Here is a 24,023-nt window from a genome sequence, read left to right on the forward strand (position 1 = left end):
TGCACATGCTCAGCAGAGTAGTGTGGGACACTTCCTGACCTCTGTCAGGATAAATCAGTTTGGATTAGATGAAATACTTCAAATATTTAGTTTTAGTTGCTGGATTTTGCTCAAAGGAGGATCCACTGAAACAGCCCCTCCAGCAGATCAAATCCAGATTCTGTGCATTAGTGGAGGGCTGGTGGCTTTGATCTATTCTGCAAATCTGGCTGAACCCTGTGTAATGTTCTTAATAAGTTTATAAATACTTAATTTAAGATTTTTGTATGCATTTTAACTTTTTAGAAATAAAATTAATGCATTCAGCTAAAGAATCCCAAATACTATGTTGTACCTGTTACATTAGACTAACTGAATTTAGATTGTGCTAAAAGGATGGGTATTCAATTTATATATCTCACTAAAATCTGATCTATTTCAAGACTGCTCAGTATGAAATTAAAGATTCAAGAAACTTTACTGTTCTTTCAGTGAATTTCTCATTTCCTTTATGGTGGCTCTTTTCTTTGTATTGTCTCTTAGAAGCTTTGGGAAAAAATTTTCCTGAAACCAAAGAAAACCCAAACCAAACAAACTGTAGGTTGGATTTCAACTGTATAAATCAGACTAACTTCACCAGAACAGAAAAAAAAAAAGAAAATCAGCTTGAGTTCCCTATATGAGTGGGATATCTCTGGGTAAAAGGAAAATAGATTTGAACCCTCTTTTCCTTTTAACCCATTTTGTTTAAAAAAAATCCAGTATTTTGTCAATGTTTTTTCTGAATAAAGAGATCTGGGAAGTCTTTTTTCACCCTACTTCTGGGAATATTTTTTTTAAAATCTCTTCACACAATATATTTGCAAAAAACAATAGAAAATTTAGATTAATAGCCACAGCCTACAAAGAAGATGACTGTAAAAAACCCCTGATTTTAGTCAGAGCAATTTTTTTTTTAAAAATAACCCAAACCTATTTCATGTTTTCATGAAGTAGCTGCCATCTCTCAAAAAAGAACCATTATATTTCTTCAAGATTTGCCCTTCTAACAGCTTCATAGCCCAGTGTTAAGGCGTCTCAGCTGACTTCAGATGGCAGATGATTCTACCTGATTCCACAGTAAAGTCAAAGTGGAATTAGGGGCAAGCGTCTGGTCACAGTCATAGCAGATGAGGGATGGAGAGAGGACTTTCTTCCCCTGCCAACTTTACAGAGTATCTTGTCAAGAAGATGGACTAAGCTGAAGTTTATCATTTGTTCCCAAGCTCCTAAGAAAGCTGAAACAGGAAAGGTGAGTGTGAATGAAAGGTATAATGACCCATCTCTAATCTCTCTGGACTGCAATTACCAGCATTTGAAAATACAGATGGATATAGCTACCTCTTAAACAGCTTAGTCTAGCCTTGCTCTCTCCCAGTCCAGATAACCACTGCCACATGCTCTGTTAAAAAAAAAAAAATGAAAACTGGATATCTCTCACTACTCATGCATCAGGTACTTATTTGGGAATATTATTTCATTTCAAGAAATGTCCTTTCTGTATTTATTTATGACTGTGTGCAATCATTTTTTTTTTTTTTTTAATTTATTTTTTGTTTACTAAGGAATTCCAGGTAATTTTGCCTCTCATTTTACCATGGAGAACCATACACTGCATCCAGCTTTAAACTCAAAAATTAATTCCCTGTAGGTGCTTCCTTCTGCACTTGAAGACTGCAACTTATTCTGAGAGTGTTCATGGGAGGAAAAAACATTGTCACTACTTCTCTTTGTCCTCAGAGGCCTTTGAGTGTCTGTTGGGAGATTTTCCCTTCTGCCTGACACACTTGAAGGAACTTCTGATAATCCATCTAGTTCTTTTGAGACTAATGATTATTTGCTAAGCCAGCATCTGGAAAACCCATGTGGCAGAGACCTTATTTGGTGATGAGCAGACCAACTCCTGGGTGAGTTGTACACTCAGTGCTTGCAAAGCATTAGGGCAAACAAGAAAAGACAGCAGAAGTTACTTTTTTTAGCACAACAGCTAATAACTTCTCCATGTACCTATTGTACTTGACTGTAACAATGTTATATGAAGATAGTAATAATATATGGATGTCAGTAAAACCTAATTGGGTCCTGGATTTACTTAGATTTTATAATGTATAAGGGCAGTAGGAGTTCTCAGTTTACAGATACCACAGAGAGGTGCGTAATATAACCATACCCAGTTTAGCCTGATTTCATGAGACGCCGAAACTCTAAACTCAGCACAGATGGCTAAACATCTCAGTAAAAGTCTCTGGATAAGCCAACAAGGTATACTTTATAAACCTCTTTTCAGCTTTTAACCAGCTCATGGATAATTTTATGCTGTTTATATAGTTGTCAAAGTTTGCTCCATAACTCTTATGAAAGCAATTTTTGCTACTGTTATCAGCCCTTAAACACTTTAAAGGCCACATGCAGGGATATTAGTGCAATATGTGAAAATGCTATACAGTCATGATACTTTTTATTATTTTCCTCCTTTATTTTCTGTGATTTTAAAATGACATTTAAATTAAAAAAAAAAAAAAAAAAAGAAGAAAGAAATGCATCTGTTCTCCAGCCTTTTACTTTTTTAATGTTTATTTCAAGAGTATGCCCAACCATGCCGCCAAAACCAAAGTTTTCTGCAGTTCTGGAAAGCACCTTCAATAACTACAGAAGTTACTCCCAACAGCCACAGGGAATTGTTATGTGTGGCTTTTGCAATTTGCTATTTACAACTGAAAGGCAAATAAATATGTGGAACTTAAAAAAAATACGTGGAACTTAAAAAAAGTGGTGACCTGACCATTAATTCAGCATAATCCTTAAGATTTGAGAAGCATTGATAGCTTTACCTTGATAGTCAGGTTTGGCTTATTGATACCTCTTTTTCCTTTGCTTGACATTTGCTTTTCTCATAACAGGCTGCTGTTGGTCCAGTTCTTCATCATCTGTAGTGCACAGCACAGATGAAAAACAAGGAAAAAAAAATGCAGTATGAGACTACATATGAAAAAGCTTGAGAACCAGCACATCTTAGATTACACAATTTGTTTATAAACTTTCTTAAGAAGAACATTTTTTTTCTGGAGCACGTGTGTTTCTAAAACAAAGGCAAAATGAAAGGTGGGGTTTAGAATAACTACCAATACCTGCCTTTTGTAAAAAAAGGCAAGTTGTGGTAGTGCTGTGGAGGTTAGAGCACTTCTGCTTTTGTGACAAGGGTATGGAGTTTTACAAAGTAAATTATTCTGTTGAGTTCAGGCAAAGAAACACTGCCCACAAATGCAGAGGAGGTTCTCCTTTAGTAGTGCAGTGTGAAGACAAGTGTGTGCTGAGAGGTCCAGATAAAAAAGGTGTAAATTTGTACAAACAAATGGAGTAAAAAATAAAGCAATGCGTGACACCGTCTAATTCAACTTTTGGCTCCAACTTCTGTGATTTAAAACACCAGAAAAAAAAAAAGTGTTTTTCATTAACTTTTGAATTTTAATGAGCTCTGCTTAAAAGCAGAAACATTCAAATCTAATTCAATATTTCTCAGATTCAAAATGCTGGAAATTTACTCACATAACCTTGACTGTTAGTCATATTTGTCCTGGTTTAGGGCATATTTGGGAGGAAACCTCCAAATTCGGTCCCTCTGGGAAGCAAACCCAAATGGCCTCTTCCCCATTTGGTCAGGGAAAAAAATCTCCTTAGAAAAAAGTGGAAATAACTATTAGTTTAACAAACAGAGTGCCCACAAGCACAAAATGAATAATATGAAACTGTAGAACCCCTCGTTGCTCTGAGGTGAGATGGCAAACTCAGAAAGTCCTTGTGGGTGTAGTGCGGCTCACTCAGTCTCTTATCAGTTCCTCTGGTGCTGGAAAAACACCAAGGTCCAGGCCCTGGCGGGCTGCAGGTGTGACATCCCAGTGTCTCTCTGGGTTTTTCAGTCCAGAGCAGGTTTAAACAGTCCCAGGAAAAAGGAAAAGAAAACCAAAAACAACAGTCCAGGGAGCTTCTCTCTTCTCTGCCTCAGCTAACTAAAACTAACTAAAAGTAAAGGGAATCTCTGTCCCGCTGTCTGTCCGTGCTGCAGACAACACAGTCCAGGAGTGGAATGAGGAGTGAGAGCAGTTTCTGAAAACAAACTCTGTGCTTCTTCTTTACCTTCCCTTCGCTCCTAAGATACTATAGTACCAGTCTTAAAGGTACAGAACACAATAGCCAACACAAACAGAACAGATGACTGGGGATACATGCATCATAAAGTCACCTCAGGACAATATGAGAAGGAGCAGTTTGACAGAGGAGAAAAGATAATTCTTCTGAAATCTCCCTAGCAAAACCGAGAGCTGAAAAACCTGGATAGTTTAGATAAGATTCAAACAGGCATCAAAACATGAATTTCCTCCTTTGAACTGAAATGCTTTTTTTTTAAGAAAAGAAGAGCTGCAAGGTACAGATCCTGAGAGAAACAGCAACAAAAAAGGACAGTTTGTGTTTGTGTTATAAATATAAACTAGAAATCTTCTCTGCCTTGCTTTCAGGGAATTGTCACAAGATAAAATGCTTCCACTGATGCCAGCTGAATAGTCATTCAGTTGCTTGGTCTTCTGGTAAACTTTCCATTTTGTTTGAGCTGGAATAAGCATTATATCAAGAAGAATTTCTAGCTCATTTAAGAATGAAAAGTGTAGGGGCATTCCTATGATCCTAGTTATTTTCCAAGTTGTCTTAATTTACTAAAACAAATGCCGTGTGATTATTGGGGAAAAGTACCCATCCCTTTGATGCCTTAAGTTTTAGCTTTCATGTTTTTCAGATTCTGTGCTCTCTAGGGGTATAGTTCTGAGCCTCATTAAATGTTAGTAAGCTCTCTTCACAGAGTGTGTAGACAAAACAAATCCTTTCCCAGATGGAGACCAAGGACAATGGTTACAAGTTTTCAGGCCCAAAAGTATAAACAGCAGTTAAGAGAGAAAACAAGAAAGATGGGACTTCCTAATCTGAAGCTGTAATTGGACAATTAACCCCAATATACAAATGGACCAAAACTTATAAAAGTGTGAGACCTTGGTCATCCATTTGGTGACCATTTTGGGTCCATCTGGGGTGTAGCCCTGGCCAGGCTTTTGTGCTGCTCAAGGTAGATCCTTTTAAGGCCTTTTAATAAATACCTACTTTATTCTTTTAACGCTGTGTAGTCTCTGTTCCAGGTCAGCCTTCCCAAGGAATCAGATCTAGATCTTCCTTAAGCTCAGATCTAGAACTATTGAATTCCACAGTATAGAAAGGGAAATACATATTTTTTTTCCATTTTAGTTGGAATAAAGTTCTCTCAGGAAGACTGTGCCTGTTGTGTCAAATTTCTTATCTTGAAAAACTCTCCACATTCTTCTTTGACAAATACAAAAATTAAATTTTCTCCAGTTCTACTGTGGAAAAACTTTTAAAACATGAAATGCTTCAAAAGTCCACAATCAAAATGAAACAGACAATGATTGAAACAAGGTGTTTCAGAGTATTGCAATATCATTTCCTTTACATATTCTCACGATATTTTTCATTTTATCTTGTGCTAAAGATGGGCAAATAACAGAAATATTCAAAATTAGAGCAAGATGGAAAGTCAGATTCCTCTTCTGCTCTGCTGAAAGGATTCAGTTACTACGAAAATCATGTCAGATTATGTATGATGATAAAAGGATGATGCACTGTTTTCAATTCACCTAGAGAATTGAGTGCCACCCAGAAACTCTACCTGGTGCATAAAATATGCTTTTCTGCTCACAGGATCTATGAATAGATGGATCTACAGTTCATGGAATATGCCTTGAAAGGTTAGAGGACAGCATCATTTTTGTGTCACGGAGGGAAGTGAATGAGATAAAACATTCATAGGATCAGACCTTTGGAAGCTGTCTGGTCCAACCCCCCTGCTCAAGAAGGGCCACTTAAAGCCACTTGCCCAGGACTATGTCTAAATATTTGTTTAATATCTCTAAGGAGGAGATTCCATAACTTTCCTGGGGAATCTGTGTCAGGGCTTAGTCACTCTCAGTCACAGAGCAAGTGGTTCCTAATGTTCTGAGTGCTGCACAGACCTTCCTGTTGTGGTGGTGTGAGAATTGTTTTTATTAAGTTATTAAGTTATTTTTGTAAGATTTTTAAGTTATTTTTATAATGGTTGAGTCCACTGTATACCCCTGTGTTCTGCATTGGTTTTCCCTTATGAGTTAGGTTGTTTTGTCTATTGTAAAACCAGATGTTTTCTGTCATTCATTCCTTCCCTGCACCTGTCGCTGTCAATCCCCCCCTCTCTCCTCGTGGTCGCCCTGTCTGTCACTCGGAGACCCTTCCCTGGCTTCTAGAAAACTCCGGGAGTGGTGTCGAGTGATAGGCTGGGGCCCGGGAGACCCCCTCCCATCATTTTGTGGTTGGTCCCCAGTTCTATGGTTTACACCCCCGGTTAACCCCCCGATTCCTGTGACTGGATGACCGGTTGTCGCCACCCCCGTTTCCACCCCCCCTTAAAAACTGCCGCGCGCCTGCCCTCAGGGTCTCTCCTGGGCAGCAGGTGCAGCGTGCAGAGCCCGCGCTCCCTCTGTCTCAATAAACCTACGTTACATCCTGCTCGAGAGAGTCCGCCTTTCACTTAGCTGCCGGGGTCGCTTACGTCATCTACGTGCCCGTCGCTGGTGGTGGGATCCAAGTCCCCACAGGGAGGAAGCGGCGCGCTTGCCTGCCGCTCCGACCATACCACGTTGCCGCAGTGAGACACACTGAGCTAGCCTGTGGCTGCGCGGGTTAGCGCGAACTGGACACTGTGACATCCTGTGTCTCAGTTTTTGCCCTTTGTCTCTCATCAGGCTACTGAGCACCACTGAAAAGAGCCTGGCTCATCCTCTTTGCAGCTTTCCTCCAGTATTTACATGAATTAGTAAAATCTCCCCTGACCCTTCTCTTGAGGCTGAACAGCCCCAGCTTTCTCAGCCTTCCCTTAGAGGATTGCTTTCATAGGAAATTCTCTAGTGCCTTAATTAATGTTGTAGCAGTTTGTTGGGCTCCCTCCAGTATTCCCACGCCTCTCTGGTACTGGGGAGCCCAGGCTTGGACACAGCACTCCAGGTGTGGCTTCACCAGTGCCTCAAGAAAGAATCTCTTCCCTCAGCATGCTGCCAAGACTGCCTAGTGCAGGGCAGGATAACACTTGCCTTCTGTTTCTGCAGGGGCGCATCACTGGCTCATGTTCAACTTGGTATCCACCAGCATGCTCAGGGTTTTTCCTATCAAGCTGGTTTGCAGCTGGGTGATTCCCAGCATATTCCAGCGCTTGGGGTTGTTCTTTGGTTGCAGTGAGATCTGCTGAAAACTTAAGTGACTCAATGTCATTGCTAATATTTGAAAAGAAAGAAAGGGGGTCTCATAATGGCTTCATCCTTTCACTCTCAGAAGTAGACACTGTTATTTTCTGTTAAATTATGACTTAACTCTGGGATATACATCAGGCTCAAGAAGAAAACATCAGTTAAAAATATCTTAAGCATTCAGAAAAAAATAGCCTTCACCAGCTCTCACTCTTTTGCTTACCAATCAGTCAGAGTGACAAAAAAACTTTTCTCTCCTGTTCAGAGGTATTCCTTCTTCTTGGGTTGATGATGACACTTGGATCTGTGGAGTATCCTGTTTTGCTGCACTGCAAGTGGACATGTGCTTGGCTAGACTGGGTGTGTGCTGCAGGGACCAGCCAGGGTGATGCATGGCCAACCCCAGCTTTCTGACATATAAACACAGAGTGAGATTAAGTTTGATTTAGAAACAAGTGATGTACTGGCAACATGTGACAGTTCTGGAAAATCTGGGAGTAAATCCAGATTACTAAAGGAACCTTTTCCTCCTCTCAGTTTTAATGTTGCTTTATTATAGCAGTTGAAAGTGTTGTTTGATCCTTATGATTGTGGTCCTCCTTACACTATAGATTTCATTTTGCTGCATTCTGCTTTCTTTGCATTATTTGTGTCTTAAGGGGAAAAAAAAAGACATTTAAAACCACCCGAGAATCCATTTTTACCACTATGAACAAAGGTAAATATGGATCAACATATTGTAACATTTTTGTAACATTTCTTCATTCCAAAAGTATTTTGTTTATAAGTTCCTTTTCACTGCTGTTTTATTTTTCAAAAGTAGATATTAAAACTGCTTAATTTGGTGACAAATATTTTTTTCTCTTCACAGCTTTGAGGAGCTGAAACAGAAAAAACACCAAAGGAGGTCTCATGCTATTTGAAGAAATTGAATTCATATCAGAGGCAGGGTTCTAAATATGTTATCCGACAGAGTCAGGTGTTTATGGGATAGGCAACACTCACAGTAAAAATCACCCAGCCATAAAAATAATAAATGGAAGACTGCTGGAACAGAGCTCTACTACATGCTTCACACTTCTGAATAATGGAAACTGAAATCTGAATTAGACTGTCAAAACACACTTAACACAGCAGTGTATTTTGTTACAAAATACCCTCAATGAGCATTTTGTATGATCTTGTCATGTCATCAAATGATTTGTCATTTTTTTATTCCTTCTTTCCCCCCTTCCCCCTCTTCTACGATACCAGTATAGGTATAACCTATATTTCATTCAGATCTAGAGGCCTAGAATAAAAGTTTTGGGGACTACACTCTGGAATCAAATTTCCTTGTGTTTTCCCATATGGTAGTGTAATTATTTGCACTATCCACATAATGGGTATAAATACTGTCACTTCTGAATTCCCCACTCCATCATACCTAAACATCCTTTTGGCCTGATTTTACATTTGTGTGTAAAATTCAAGCAGCACCCTTCCTGATGGAGCTCTACTCCTCTGTTTTTCCCCATGATCTAATTAAGAGGCAGTAGAGATCCCCTACTGGCATCAGGGATTGAGAAAAATGTTGAAAGGGTTTCTAAGAACAGCCATAAATTGCACAGTTATGAAGGAATTTGGCTCAGCTATCAAAAGATAGTGTTTCACCCCAAATACCATGATGAAACTAGAACAGCACATCCTTATCTTAGTGGTTTTATACATTGACAAACAGGGTTGAAAACAGCTTCTCACTTTCCCGTTAGTTCCCCAGATATTTGTTGCCACCTCTCACAGCTGCAAATTGCAGCTATTCCCATCGTCTGTCAGCTTCACAAGTCATGTTATGACTTGGCTCGAGACAATATTGGCAGCTGCCACAGAATGGGATTAGGAAAAATCACTAGGATGAAGTAAAAAGAAAGTGAGTGTATAAACAGAATGAAACAATCTTCCTCCTAAATTGCAAAATCCAGAGTGAAAGCAGAAGGTGCTGGGCTGGTGTATGTAATCCTGGAATTGATAACACTTACCTCTAGAGGAAAAAATGTTCTCCTCTCAGCAAAAATGCAAATATCTGTTCACAGTTCAAGTATACAAATAACTTGTATTCTGTTGTCATTGCTGAGGTCTATGCACCAACAACTCTTTCTCCAGCCTGCTGACGGCTTGTTACAAGGGTATCCAGATAGAAGGAAAATTGTAGATAAGTTTGGGAGCAGGACAGTGCATGTTTAGTCTCTGCTATCCTGTCCCTGAGGTTTGCTGTTTTTAAGAGCTAGGATAGTTTATTCTTGATTAATTGGGGTCAGGGGATTGGTTAGAATGGGAGATTGTATTCCTCCAATGCCAATCATCCCCCTTTTGTAGAAGGTATAAGCAGTCATAAAAAATGAATACAGGAAATCTATGAATTATTTGGATGCTTGCAGAAAATGTTCAATGGGTGCACTGAGCCATAGCTTACCTGTTGACATGACTCCTTTCTGAGCACAGCCCTCTCTGTGTCCCTGTGGGTTTCTTGGGAATACCTGTCAGCAGCCATTGGTTTTGGCATTTGTCATTGCTCTGTTCTCTGTCACAGGGATGACTTGCTGGACAGAACCACTGAGAGTGGCTGCCAGGCCACTGAGACTTCACTTTCTACTGACACAGCTCAACAAAAGCTTCACCATGAAAATGTTCCCTTCTCTCCCTTGGTGACTCCATCCAGGAGGTTCTGCAGGGATATTTGCAGTGTGGGGAGGCACAGCAGCAGTGCTGAGCAGTTCTGTAAAAGTATAAACCTGAAGCAGTGATATGCCATTATGTTTACCATATCATAAAGGAATCAATTCAATATCATCTTCTCTGTAGTGACAAGGATTAGGAGGTTGTCTATATACTTAAAATTACAGTTGTCTTATACTTAAAATTACAGGGCAAAGGTCAGCATGGGAGACAGCTTGCAACAAGCTCTCGAGGGCAGAAGGGGCAGATCATGGTCACAGCTCTCTTTAGAGATGCTCTTGCCAGCACAGTGCCGTCCTTGCGCTCAGCCAGCTAAACGAGAATCTGGAAGGTGCTCGAGGCTGTGACACACTTACAGCCTAAATTTATTCACACACAGTTACACTTTTGGATTCTCAAGTCAGCACAGTTTTTTTTGGCTTACTCAGCCCTTCTTTTTTTCCTGATGTTTAGCTACCCCATCAGCTATATCTGCAGAGCTCAATAATATTCCCAGTTGCCTTGTTTTTACTAGACTGAACAGCTGAGAGTTTTTAGTCTCCTCTTATACAAGAGGTTATGCATTTCTTGAATATTTCTAGTAGTTGTTCTGAGGCTCTTACAGTATGAGGTAATTTTTTTGTGTGGGTCACTAAAATTAAACACAGTACTTCATCCTCAATAATGTCCTCATTTCACTGGAAAAACATTCCAGAATTTCCGGGCTTGGAAGTAAATAACTGTCTTTGTTTACTAGGGATTACACTAAACATGCCAGTATAGGTCAGTCTAAAAATCCAAATATATTTATAGAATAGAAGAAGTTGGCATGGAGAAATGTGGAATCTTATATGCTTCAATTATACAGCTAGAAACAAGCAGCAAGAATGATTTTCATAATTTGTAGGATGTTAGTAAATCTCACCTGTTTTCCTTCCAGCCTCTTCAGAGATGCATGTTTTCTTGCTTTTACTGACACAGCATTGGGTTTGCTGCATTGTGTTAACTTCACTGATGGGATCATCCAGAGACCTGTTTGGAAAGAACTTCCCATAATGATGTGATATTTGAATATCTAGTGGGATAAACAAGTGAATTTCAGCCTTATTCTATGTAAACAGTCATTTTCTCTGTTAGGCAAATGAATTCAGAAAAGTACAAAAGTCTATTTTTATTGTCCAAGTCATTAGAAATGATCACATTGTTAATTTTCTTCAGGCTTATAATAATTATTTTCAGTACCTATGTCTTAAATGTTCTCTAACAATCAAAGTTAGAGTGCACGGCAATATGTACTATGCACACCACTACTGCTGCTATAATATATATAAAAAATAGAGAGAAATTGTTGAAAAAGCACAGCAAGCCAAATAAACACTACATCACAAATATGATACTGAAAGGAGAAAGTACAGAATTAAAACATCAGCACAGGTTAACATGTTGTTGATACAGATAGAAACAAAGAATTCAGATCAAGGCTCAACCATCTTTACAAGGCAAAAGTAAGCAGAACCTAATATAAAAGTCAGAATTAGCTTGTACTGCTTCATCTCTGGGACTGAGACAGAGATGGGAAAAAATAAAAAGAAAAACAAAAGAGCTGAAGCAGGTTTGAAACACAAAGAAAGATTAAACTAGACAGAAGCAAATGTGGAGGAGTAACAGTGGAATGAAAGAAAATAATGACATTCTATCAAAGGAAAATGGAAGTTAGTTTTCCTCAGAATGAAAGAGGTGACCATTACTCTGTGCAGATAATTTACATTTACTACTCCAAAGCAGTTTATAAATTTTATCTGTGTAAGATCAGAGGGGTTTTGTTCATTATGGAGGTCCAGGTTCTCTACATTTTTTAATCTGTACCAGGCTAAGTTCTCCCACTGTTGTGCAGTCATGTGCTATGCCCCTGGAAAAGAATGCATCCTTTATAGACTTGTAGTTCTGCTAAACAAAACTGAAAAAGAGAAAGAAAATGAATTAAAGAATAGTTGTGTTGATTTTAGAATTATTTTGTATGGTGCAGTGTTTCTCTTTTTCATTCTGTTTGTACCATTTTTATTAATGAGCTGCAAATACCCTTTGGGTTATTCCACAACAGCGGTGCTTACACTTGCACATCTAAGTCTCTAGGAGATTATTTTTTCCTTTCTTATGTATTTCCTGGTTATTTGTAGCATATCTTTACTTTCTGCAGAGATTTATAAGGATTTGGGTTATGTTAAGTCAGTTCTAGAAAGTAAAATATAAATGGGTGAAGGAAGTATTGCAAATACATTTTAAGTAAATGCCCAAGAGGAATTCCTTTGCATAACGTATGCTTCTGTCCTCAATCTCCACCACCAAGTGCTGCCAAATATGCATTTATTTGATGTATAGAATAGTTAGAGAAGGATGCCTTCAAAAAGGTGAGACTTGCCAGTGGTCTTATGAAATAACATATACCACAGGGATGATTTGCATATTAGACAAGTCTTCAGCAAGACAGGAACTTTGAAGGAGTTTGTTCAGTTTGACTACTGCAGGAACTTTCTGCTTATCATCATAGAAAGCAACATGAAGAAAGAATAAGCTAAAAGTATTTGAAGAATCAAATACTCTATCTCTTAAAAAATAGTATTTATGCATGAAGGTGACATTCCCCAACATTTTCCTTATTGTCCTTCTCGGGTCATTACTGGAATTGCAGAAGATATTTAGGAGAAAGAAAAGTTAGTTACCAGATCTTCCTCGCAGCGCAACTACAGAGGCAGGATAACAGTCTGAAAATGTTGACTTAAAAACTATGAGTTTGGGAGATAGAAATTCCAAAGACATTCAATTTGATCAAAGGTGTGAAGGAAAAGTATTTCACTGATACATATTTTTTTAATATATACCATCACATCTTCATGGCATTTGGTTTTATTCTACCTTACTTCATTTCCTTTCAGCTAGTTGCTCAGAGGACTGAAAAGCATAATTATCTTTGACTACTGAATCCACAATATCCTACTTAACAGCCAACTGCCAGAAGAGACAGACTGAGATCTGCTGACATCTCAAATGCTCTATATATACATATACTTACAACTGTAATTTTAAGTATATGGACAACTTGCTTATCCTTGTCACTACAGAGAAGATGGTATTGAATTGATTCCTTTATGATATGGTAAACATAATGACATATCACTGCTTCAGGCTTATACATTTACAGAACACACGTTTGGTAATGGCTGTGATAAATGTCAGGATTTCTCAATAACTTGGATCACATTATATAAGTATTATCCAATTCTATATAAATATCTTTTGGTGGAAGTAGAATTTGAAGAGTGTTTGATTGTGATTCTGTGGTGATCAGCAACGGGACCCAAGGGAATGGCCTTAAGCTGTGTAAGGGCAGGTTTAGGCTGGATATCAGGAAAATGTTTTTGAGCCAGAGGGGGGTTGGAACAGGCTCCCCAGGGAAGTGGTCACAGCAGTAAGACTGACAGTAAAAAAAAACATTTGAACAATGCTCTCTGGCCCATGGGGTGATTTTTGGGACACCCTGTGCAGGGCCAGGAGTTGGACTTGATGATCCTTTTGGGACCAATCCAACTCAGCATATTCTGTGATTCTGTGGAGTTAAAAGAAAATCACCATGTAGTGAGTTCTACCAGTTCATCAATCCCCTGGAAAAGAGATCCTTTTTATTTCTGGTTTTAGACACCATGTCTGATTTAGGTGAATTACTTAACAACAGCTAGGCATTGCTCTAAAACTTGCAACATCTATTAAAAATAAAGGTTTAAAAAGGAGCATGTTATACACCATAAGAAGAAAATATGAGGCTTTAAACACTGTTTTCTACAATAAATCTATCCTGAACTTGTCATATTTGGTCTTCATGACATTTGCAAATTGTCTCAGAGCAGTAAATGCCTGTTACAGGAAATCCTGAGTTCATCATCACATGTGGTAGGTATTTTAAATCTACTGCTAACTTTTCATGTATGATTAATGGGTCTGTTATTTCAAATCTGATGTGCAGTTCACACAATGTACAAGTGAGATATGTTTAATAAAACATAAAAGTGAGTTTCAGTTTTACAGTTCTAACTATGCTTGGCAATTTTTTTCACTATTGATTCAGATTCTCCTTGACTTTCTGACTTTCTTTTTTTTTTTTTTCTCTTGCAACAAGGTCTTTTGCTATTGTACAAGGCAGATTACATCTGTAAGCTAATTTCCTTTGATATCCTTATGGGAGTCCTCTTGATAGAATAAAAGTTCCTTATAGATTTCCAGTACCTATGACAGCCTAACAAGTGTCCTCCATTATTTAGTTTTATGAATATCGTATTTCATTGAAATATAAAATACAAAATTGAGATAGTTGGCAGCTTCTAACATGTCCAGGGAAGCTGTCTATAACAGTTTTGCTTGTAATAAATACAGCAAAAAGTTCACAAGAATTTAGGTGGGAGCCATTGAATTATAGAATGATTCAAGTTGGAAAGGACCCCTAAGGGTCATTAAGACTAAGAATGCCAAAGGATAAACAAAAATAAAGGCTGATACTTCAGTAGAACATTTACAAGGTGGATACTGTAAGCCCTGACTAAATCATCCGTTCAGACACTGAACCTTGCTCAGTCTCTCAACACAGCAGTACCTGGCAATATGGACTGTAGTTCTGTAGGACTTGGAGGGTGTAGATACCCCAAAAAAGCCCAAAGCGTCTCTGGTTGCACCCTAGTTCAAAGCTCTCCCTTACTGGGTTCTCCCTTCTAATGACCAGAGGAGGTCCTGCCCTGAAATGCCAGCCTACCTCTCACCTCTGCACACCTGGCAGCTGGGAGCTGAGCTTGTCCCAGGCTCTGACTGGGGCCTCAGCCATAATCATTGTCACAACGTGCTCTGTGTCTGTGTGAACACCCCCTTGCACTTGCAGTGTACAATAAGAACCAAAACTGCACAGGCATCACTGAAGAGCAGCACAAACCCCAAACCATCTCCCGTGGATCTCTGAACTACCTCCCAAATGCAGATGACCCCTCTATGCAATCTCATTTTATTTACTCCAAAGTAGGCCGGGGCCCCTCAGGGATGGGAAAAATTTGTTTAAGGTGTAGGTTTGTGAAAACAAAGGACGTGAATGTGGTGGTGGTGTTTATTTGTTCCCTTTGTCTGTTTTGTTTAGTTCTCTTCATGAATGGTCCCAGAGGGCCCCAAAGGTTTACGCCTCAGATATCTCTGGCTGGGTCACATTTATGAGCTTTCAGTTTGTAGCAGATAATAAATTTCTGAACTATAGTTTAAATTTAGGCAAGAAAAATACTGAGTGAAAACTGATTTTAAGTGCTGTCCATCAACCCTAAAATAATCTAATACTCAATGGTGCTAAGATTACTCATTAGCAGAAAGACAAATTGTTTTTGACAGTCAATACTTTAGATACTGCTTTTTGATATCCAAAGAAAGAAAGAAATACTTACTACAATTGCTATTGTTTAAGCAATGTTTTTTTCATTATTGCCAGTGAAGTAATGATATTGTTATTTCCTTTTCAATTCTAATTTTAGAATTGAAATTAGAATTTCAATTCTAATAATTCAATTCTAATAATCTGAATTATTCAACTAAACCATCATAGCATGAAGTAAAATAGGTACAAAATAGCTGTGTATAGCTCTATAATTCAAGAAATACAAAAGACATAATAACTATTTTAAGACTGCTTATAATGTCTTGAATTCACAAGCATTTTTCAAGGATATATATTCCTTGTGCTGCTGGAGTACCTCCATGCATGTGCTGCTGGAATACCTCCATGCATGTCTTGCAAAAGCTCCCAGTGCCAGTTCTGATTATAAACTCTCCCAACCAGATGTGCCTTGGATATCTTCTATGTTATTGACTCGTGGCTTCTTCCAGTTAAAGCAATGCATGTGACAGGTTATATGTTTGGTTTCTAACTGTGACTCACCTGCTTTTCTTTTCCCCCTCTTTCTCCTTTTAAGTTTTTTTTTTTTTTTTTTTTTTTTTTTTTCTCTTGGCTAAAATTTCTGCTGCTCTGTCACTGCAATTTTTCTATTACAAGTCATAGATGTTTTCAATTTATTTACATATTTAGCAATTAAATACATTTACAATGTGTAAGGAAGAAGGACTAATTTATAACCTGAAGGTACCTTTTCTGTTGTTTCTAGAGAAAAGCTCATGTTGTTTAAAGCACACTTTAGAATTCCTGTACAATTTCCATGTCCAGAGCAGTTTTGTATGTATTTATAACATTTTCTATCTGCAGTAACATTCTTTTAAAATTATACCCAACTAAAACAATACAGATTCCAGGTATGTGTTTTCATTTAAATTAATATTATTTCAGTGCTGGTTTTGTATTGCATTCTTTTAATACATTGTAATGAAAAAGCCCTTGGAAAAGATATGAAGTTATATGATATTGATTTCTTCCTACACAAATATTTATTACAAAAATCTTTTTTTCACTTAGGAACAGAGAAGGCATAGACTGTTGTGTCTGCTTGTCTTATGAAAGGCATGAATTTATTAATGCATTCAGTTCCTGCCTGTCAGGGACTGTTGGCTGAGCATGATACGTGCAGATACTGGCATGAAAGCTAAACAACAGTTACAGGAAAAAGTGGCCCAACTCGTCTCATTGGCATCTATCAATCTACAAGCAATGCAATCCACAATTTTTTTTTTTTTTTTTTGAAAGAGCATAAACAATCCTGAGGTGGAGGCAACACGCATTCAAAAGACAAGTTAGAGAAAGTTTTTATCAGCTGACAGTTATTTCCATCCAATCTTTCATTTGTGTCAGCAAACAGTAGAGATTGCCTCACAGCCAGGAATTTTAAAGGGAACCCAGATTCTGGTTTTGTAACACTAAAAATAATTTTTATTCAAGGTTAAAAAATCCTTTCCAAAAAGGTGAGGATAAACTTAATAATGAAGTAATTCTTGGTTTCATTCCTTTGAAATTAATGACGTTTCTCACTTTTATTTTTGTCTCTGACATTTTTATTGGTGTTAACAGGAGTATCTCACACAGGTATCTGGAAAACTGTGAGCACTGAGGTTAGACAGCATAAACCTCTGCCTGGGGACAGCATGAAGTATCCTCTGCATTGTCATTGACATCTGAGGTTCTTCTTGTACACGTAATATTCTCAGCTGCTGTAAAGTACAGGCTTTTGGTACTTACATGACTCTGACACCTGGTATAGAATTGCCTCACTGATTGTTTAAACATGAATGGGGGTAGCAGTTCTGCAGAGCAAGCCAGAAATGCAGAAAGACCACAGAGAAGTCAGCTCAGGTTAATTCCTCTGGAATCCCTGGCAAAATACTGAGAGTTCAAATTTTCTGCATAAAGCCTTTGTTTTCCAATGTAAGCATATTCTGAAGCTCTTGCTGTATGAGGAATAGGACCATCTTTGTTCACATTAAAGAAATATCAGAGCAAGATTTGGTTTGAAACACAGCAATACAGAAAATCTTCTGAAGTCACTAAAATTATTTCCCACTGATGTCAGGGTAGTTACAACAATGATTAAAAAACCCTGTCCTACTGCAATCAGATGATGTTCCTCTGGGACCTTAAAACAAGATTCAATTTCAAATCACAAAGTGAGCAGGTAGTTTCTCTGCATCAAGAAATTTAGGATATTATAACTTATCCAGAAAATTTTTGCTCAGCCCTTTTGATATTTGATTTGTAAGCTAATCTTACAATATACAGACTTAGTCTGAGAATAATTAGGATTATGGGATCTAATATTGTGTGATCTCAAATCAGGAACTGAGATGAAGACTCCAAAATAATGGTCACTCAGAGAAAAGGCAGGCTTAATCTAGCAACTCAACTATTAAATTTTTTGTGCTAACATAAAAGTAGTTATGTGCTTACAGCTATGAATTTATAGCAGTTTAAAGTGTCTCTAGGATTTCTGGGGTTCAACCGTAGAGCTTCCTTGAAAATTTATTTAAAATAAAGAAAATAACAATATAACTCCTGTTGTTTGCATCAACTTTCAAGTAAAAATAAAGATTATTCAAATTATGACAACTTGCAGCTCCTTTATCTGTTTCTATCAGCTTTACAATTGGGCCTGGACATGGGCAAATGTGCTAGATGAAAATATTGATTTCTGATTAGGGTGAACCCAGTATGTGTCACAAAGCAAGCAGCTCTCTATCGCAAGATAAAGGGTTACCAGGCTAGCAGGAAGTCTCACTTCAGAGGTGGACACTTATTTTGTGACAAACTATGTCAACTACAAACCACATCTTAAAACTGTGATCTTACTAGCAGAGGGGCACTGCTGAGTCTTCATTAATTGTTCAGGTTTATGATGCACTCATGGAATATTTCCCCAAACCATAATCCTTTAAACAGTTGGTAAATATTAAGTAGAATACATTATTCCCATGTGGGCTCTTGACTCTTAGAGTTCAAAAGTAGGCAAAGTACATTACTTTCATGTCTCTTGAATAATAATAAGATTTTGAAAGTCAATTAAAGGATTTTGAGAGAAGATATTAGAGAATTAGATGCTTAACATCCTTTTTTAAAATAAGAATAACCTTAATATCTATTCCTATATATAGTCCTACTACACATTAGAACAGATATGTGGCCCTTGCCAGTGTCAGAATGTGGTTCAAACACCTTATTTGCTAAAAACATTGCCTAATTTGGTCTTAGGAAAATATGTTTCTGACTTCTTTATATCATCTTCTGTTTTTTCTCCTTTGTAAAATAAGTATGGATTATCAGATGAAAATTGTAAGTGTTCACAACTGGAGGTCTCTCTGTGAAGTTCTTGGAGAAATATGGATAAAAACATATTTTATTGTCACTTTCACATTATGTTTCTTTCAGAAGGGTTGCTGAGGACATTAGTTGAGAAGAGTTTGGTGGTGTTAGGACACATTATTATTCGATGTGTTAATAGCACTTTTTTGGGGTTTGGAAATAATGACAGACCTTTACAGTTTCACAAGTTGAACCACAGTACTGGCAGATGCAAATTACTATCTAAATAACCGCAGTTAAGGATGGACAGGAGACAAGTCAGAAAAAGACCTCTACTACCACATTTTGTCCTAACCTTTTATTTTTACTTTTGAAAGAATATACTCTATTCAAAACTACATACTCTAAATGTTTCCTGGTTTTGAATATCTGGGTTTCTGTTCTGTTGGTGATTACCATATAGCAAATAAATCCTGGTAAAAACAAAACCATGGATGTTTAGAAGGAGCACTGTGACCTGAACTGATTAGCAAAAGCGCTGTTCCATATATGACATCATCTCACCAAATAATGCTTTTTATATTGGATTTGTTCATTGCTATACTTTGTTACAGACTATTGTTTCCAAGAAATAGATATATTGTGTTTAGTCTTTAAGCAAATGCACTGAATTCTGAATCTAATTCCCCAGCCAATTAGGTACAATCCTGACCAGTCATTACACAAAAACATTTTTAGAGTAATCAAAAATCAATGAGGCAAAACAGTTTTGTAGAAGAAGCAGAGCAAAAATTGTGAAGGATCTATTATATGCCTGCAGGTATAAAATACATTTTTGTTACATATATATGTATTTATACACACATATATATGCACATTTATAGTTACACTTACACAAAAATATACATACACACATTCAAATTAAGACTACTGGGAAAAAAAAGAATATATTAAAGATTCTGTTCTCTAGCATATGAATTCTCATCATAGACAGGGAAATCTACTCCTTTTAGAAGATGTTAAATTAATGAATCTCCTTTCACAGTGGGGACCAGAAGGACTGTGGAAATTTTGCGGAAAAATTGTCAGCATGAATCACAAAAATAAAATCTATAAAATATTGTTACAATATTGATAAGTAGCTTGGTGAATAATGTAATGAATATTAAACAATCAATTTACTCAATTAAAGTAATAATTGAGTGGTGGTGTGAGCTGTTTAATAAGTCAGCCAGCTTGGCAGTCTGGCTATTAAAGAAGCTGCTCTGCAAACATTTAACAGACTCTTGATTCTGGTTTTGAATCCAAAAACATCAAAGAAAAGCAAGAAATGCTGGGGAAAATTTGTTCTGAAATGATAAGTCTGTACGCTTTGGATGAATCTTCAAATTTGTAGCCATTAAACTTCTTTTCTTTTTAATTTTTTAGCTCAGTAATGCCCAGTCTGGTGCTATAAACTATGTAATGTCTTTTCTGTGGCACAATTGGTAGGATGAGCTTCATGATGTAAACTTTTACTTGTTTATTAAATGTGTTGAAATTCTCATAGCCGGCGTCTTTGCTGATGGATAAGAAGATATGGAAATAAGGAGAAATAGTGATGAGACATAGGCATATACATATACATATACATATACATATACATATTATTTAAATTAGTGGATCACAAGGTGTTTAACAGGTCATATTTTCATTTTATAGATGAAAAAAACCCCCAAATATGTTTTCTGAATTTTTTTGCCAATTAATTAAAATAGGAAAATGAGGTATACCTCTCTCAAAACATGATTAGACCAGAGTGGACCAGAGAAATCATGCCTGAGGTTACCAAGCATTTGATCCAAATCTCATTGAACTCAGCAGGAGACTTTTTTTGTCAACTTCAGCAAGATTTGGATGAAGCTAAAAATATTTTCCCTATATCTTCAAAGAAGATGCTACAAATGTAATTAAAAATAAAGGGAGAACGTTACTTTAGTTCTTTCAAATAAATCCCTACATAGTTATTTCAGGATAACAAACATATATATATATATATATATATAGTTTTACTAAAATTCAGGCACAAATGTAGAAGTATTCAAAAATATATGTTAATTGCACATTATGAAAGTAGCAATAACATGCACCTATATGATATGCCAGCATTAACGAGCTCTTAACCTGGCTATTTTCATCTATTTACGGTATTCATGCACAGAGCCAACAATTTGTGCTTCCCTTTATTTTTCACAGCTGGGTATAATTTTAAATATTTATTTTGTTTGTTTGTTTTATCTAGAATAGCATTCAGTAGTCAGTTTCCACCTTCACTTTAATGCTCATTCAACATCAGTTTCAGTTTAAGGTGCAATGTAAACTAAAAAGGGAAATCGGAGAGACCTTTGGACTTTATTCCCGTTAGCTGCTGTAGGAACAAAATTCATTATCAACACCCATTTTCAGAAAAATTTGTACCAAAAAATCACTTTCCACATTGTTCTGCCGTTTGACATTTTGGAGTACAGCCCCTTCCCCAGGTTGTTCCCCATTCTTTGACCAGGTCTGTGTGATACAGGGCAATTTAGAGGCTGGGTTCAACCCAAGGAGCATTACTTACGATACTTTTGACCTGCATCACAGCAGAAGTGAGGGATTACTTTGCTGCAGTCTCTTGGCTTTGGCAGCCACCTCTCAGGTGCCTCAGAAACCCTCCCAGAACTGCAGGGAAAGGTTCCTTCTGTGTGCTGGGGGCACAGGGCAGCCAGCTCATGTCTGCCCAGCTCTTGCAGCTTTGGCTGGAGGCAAGAGGAGGCAGAGAGTGGGGAAAGCTTTACAGCTGGTAGAAAAAGAAACTGGGAATGGTGTTTGTGGTCCTGAGTGTGTGAAGAAGAGGCTGTGATGACTGGGGAATAGGAATATCTTTCTCCTCTCCTTCCTCTGGAGAAACAATGGTGTTCAAGAAGAGAGGAGCCGATGACTCTGTAGTTTCAAGTCCAGAGGAACTTGACAAAATCTGAGAAGGAAGGAGCAGGACTTATATTACTGCCCTTAATCTGTCTCAATATTAAATACATTTAGTTAATCACTTAAAATGTCCCTGTAGTCATCGGAGAGGCATGAGGCTCAGTTCACCCTAGAATGTATATCTAAACAAATAGAATAAATGTGCCCATTTTCTGCAAGAAAAGGAGTGACAGGGAGTGATACACCCTAAATTCTAAAGCAAGAGTCTTATCCAGTCTTTGGAAAACCTCTAAGATACTTCCCTTGGTGTATGCCCGTGATGTAAGGTGCTCTGGATACTTGTTCTCAACCTAGAAAAAATACAAAGTAACAGCTGTAGCTTTTATATGCAAAGCTGACACTGTGTGGAGGCGGTGTGTTAGAGAACACCTACTGAACTATGATGCGCCAGACGTCCGTCCTCTGGGACGCCGGGGTAGAAGCACATTTTCTTTCAAGCAGGCTACGAGCGGCTCAGCAATAATCCCAGCTGAGGTGCCTGTGCAGAAGAGCAGAAGCAGAAAGATTGCTGAGTAAAGAATCTTATAGTAAACCCCCTCAAATAATAGCATCTCGTTTATTGATTTTTGGCATCTCCAGAGGTAGAAGGCACCTGCAGTGCAGTTTTAGTACTGCAGTTATGCATGTGAGGAACTGGCTTCCATCCACAATCCACACTATATTTTTTAAAATTTGATTTTCAACAATTGGCTTAATTTTTAATGTGAACTGAAAATTAAACTTGTTGAAGTCATATGTCAGTTTTAATTTCAAGCAAGTCTGAACACTTGTAGGATCAGCAAAAATAAGTAACCTTAAAATGAACTGACAAAGTCTTAGATTAGAAAACAAGAAAAAGTCTAGCATATTAAAGCAATAATAAAGAGATATATTTAAGGTTCATTCCTTTCAAAATCTGTCTGCTGTTATCACAACTTATTTAAATGTCAGAGAAAGCACCTTTTTATAGGCAATAGATAATGTTGCCCTGCTTCCAATGTCACAGCGTAAGTGAACAGATTTAAGAAAAAAATTCGTAACAATAAAGATAAACTTACTAGGAAAGGGAATAACATACCATACAGGAAAAGAAATAGAACCTTGGAGTGTACTGTTTGTGGGCCACATTGTGCTGGAAATAAACAAGAATTGATGAGTTATGCTCATGAAGATAGTGATTTCCAGCATTATCAATAAATTTTGCATGGAGTCTAAAAGAAAATATATTTATATATTATAATCAAAGAATTTTTTTTTTCAGTGTTTAAGGTCAGTTTCTCAAATAAATTATTAAATCTAGGCAATTTACAGAAGTAAATCTACATTTCCATGAAGTAATCATTATTCCTTTACTTCCTCTCAGAAAAGAACTATTAAAATTTCAGACAAACTGTTAAAAACTATTCAAATGAATTTTCAGCTTTAAAACATGGGTACAAAATACTGTTAACCCTACAGGATTTCATTACAAAATAGTACAAGACTGAAAGGTTGATGCAACTATGTTGAAGGTGGGGAGAATTAACTTAGTTCACCATCTTTCCTTATCCCTTTGTGAAGATATATGAATGAGAGCAAAGAAATAGCCCAATTTTTCTAGTAGTAACTGGAACTAGTAAAGATCCAGGTCTTCTTAGGCAGGTATACAGAGAAGTACAAAGCCTATGGAATACTTTTTTACATGCAAGATTCTAAACTGTTGTGCCTTTGAGTCACATTCTCTCAAATAAATGTCATTTTACTTTGAATTGTATTCTGATTTTGTTCAAGGAAATTGCTTGAATGTCATTTATTGTCAAGCAGTTGCAAGAGGTAAGGCAAAATGTAAAAGATTCAACAAGGTGAAGGGAGGATTCTTGCATCTGAGTCACAACAAGTCTGTGCAGGGTTCCAGGCTTGAGGCAGAGTGGCTGGAAGTCTGCCCTTTGGTAAAGGAGCTGGGGGTGCTGGTCAGCAGCAGCTGAACATGAGCCAGGTGTGCCCAGGGGCCAGGAAGGCCAATGGCACCTGGTCTGGATCAGCAATGGTGTGGCAGCAGGAGCAGGGCAGTGATTGTCCCCCTGTGCTGGGCACTGGTGAGGCCACACCTCAAATGCTGTGTCCAGTTTTGGGCTTCTCACTACAAGAAAGGCATTGAGGGGCTGGAATGAGTCCAGAGAAGGGGAATGGAGCTGAGGAAGGGTCTGGAGGGTCAGTCATAACTGAGTGTTTAGCCTGGAGAGAAGGAGACTCGGGGG

This window comes from Hirundo rustica, chromosome 2 (genome assembly GCF_015227805.2).
Source record: "Hirundo rustica isolate bHirRus1 chromosome 2, bHirRus1.pri.v3, whole genome shotgun sequence".
NCBI classification, from domain to species: Eukaryota; Metazoa; Chordata; class Aves; order Passeriformes; family Hirundinidae; genus Hirundo; species Hirundo rustica.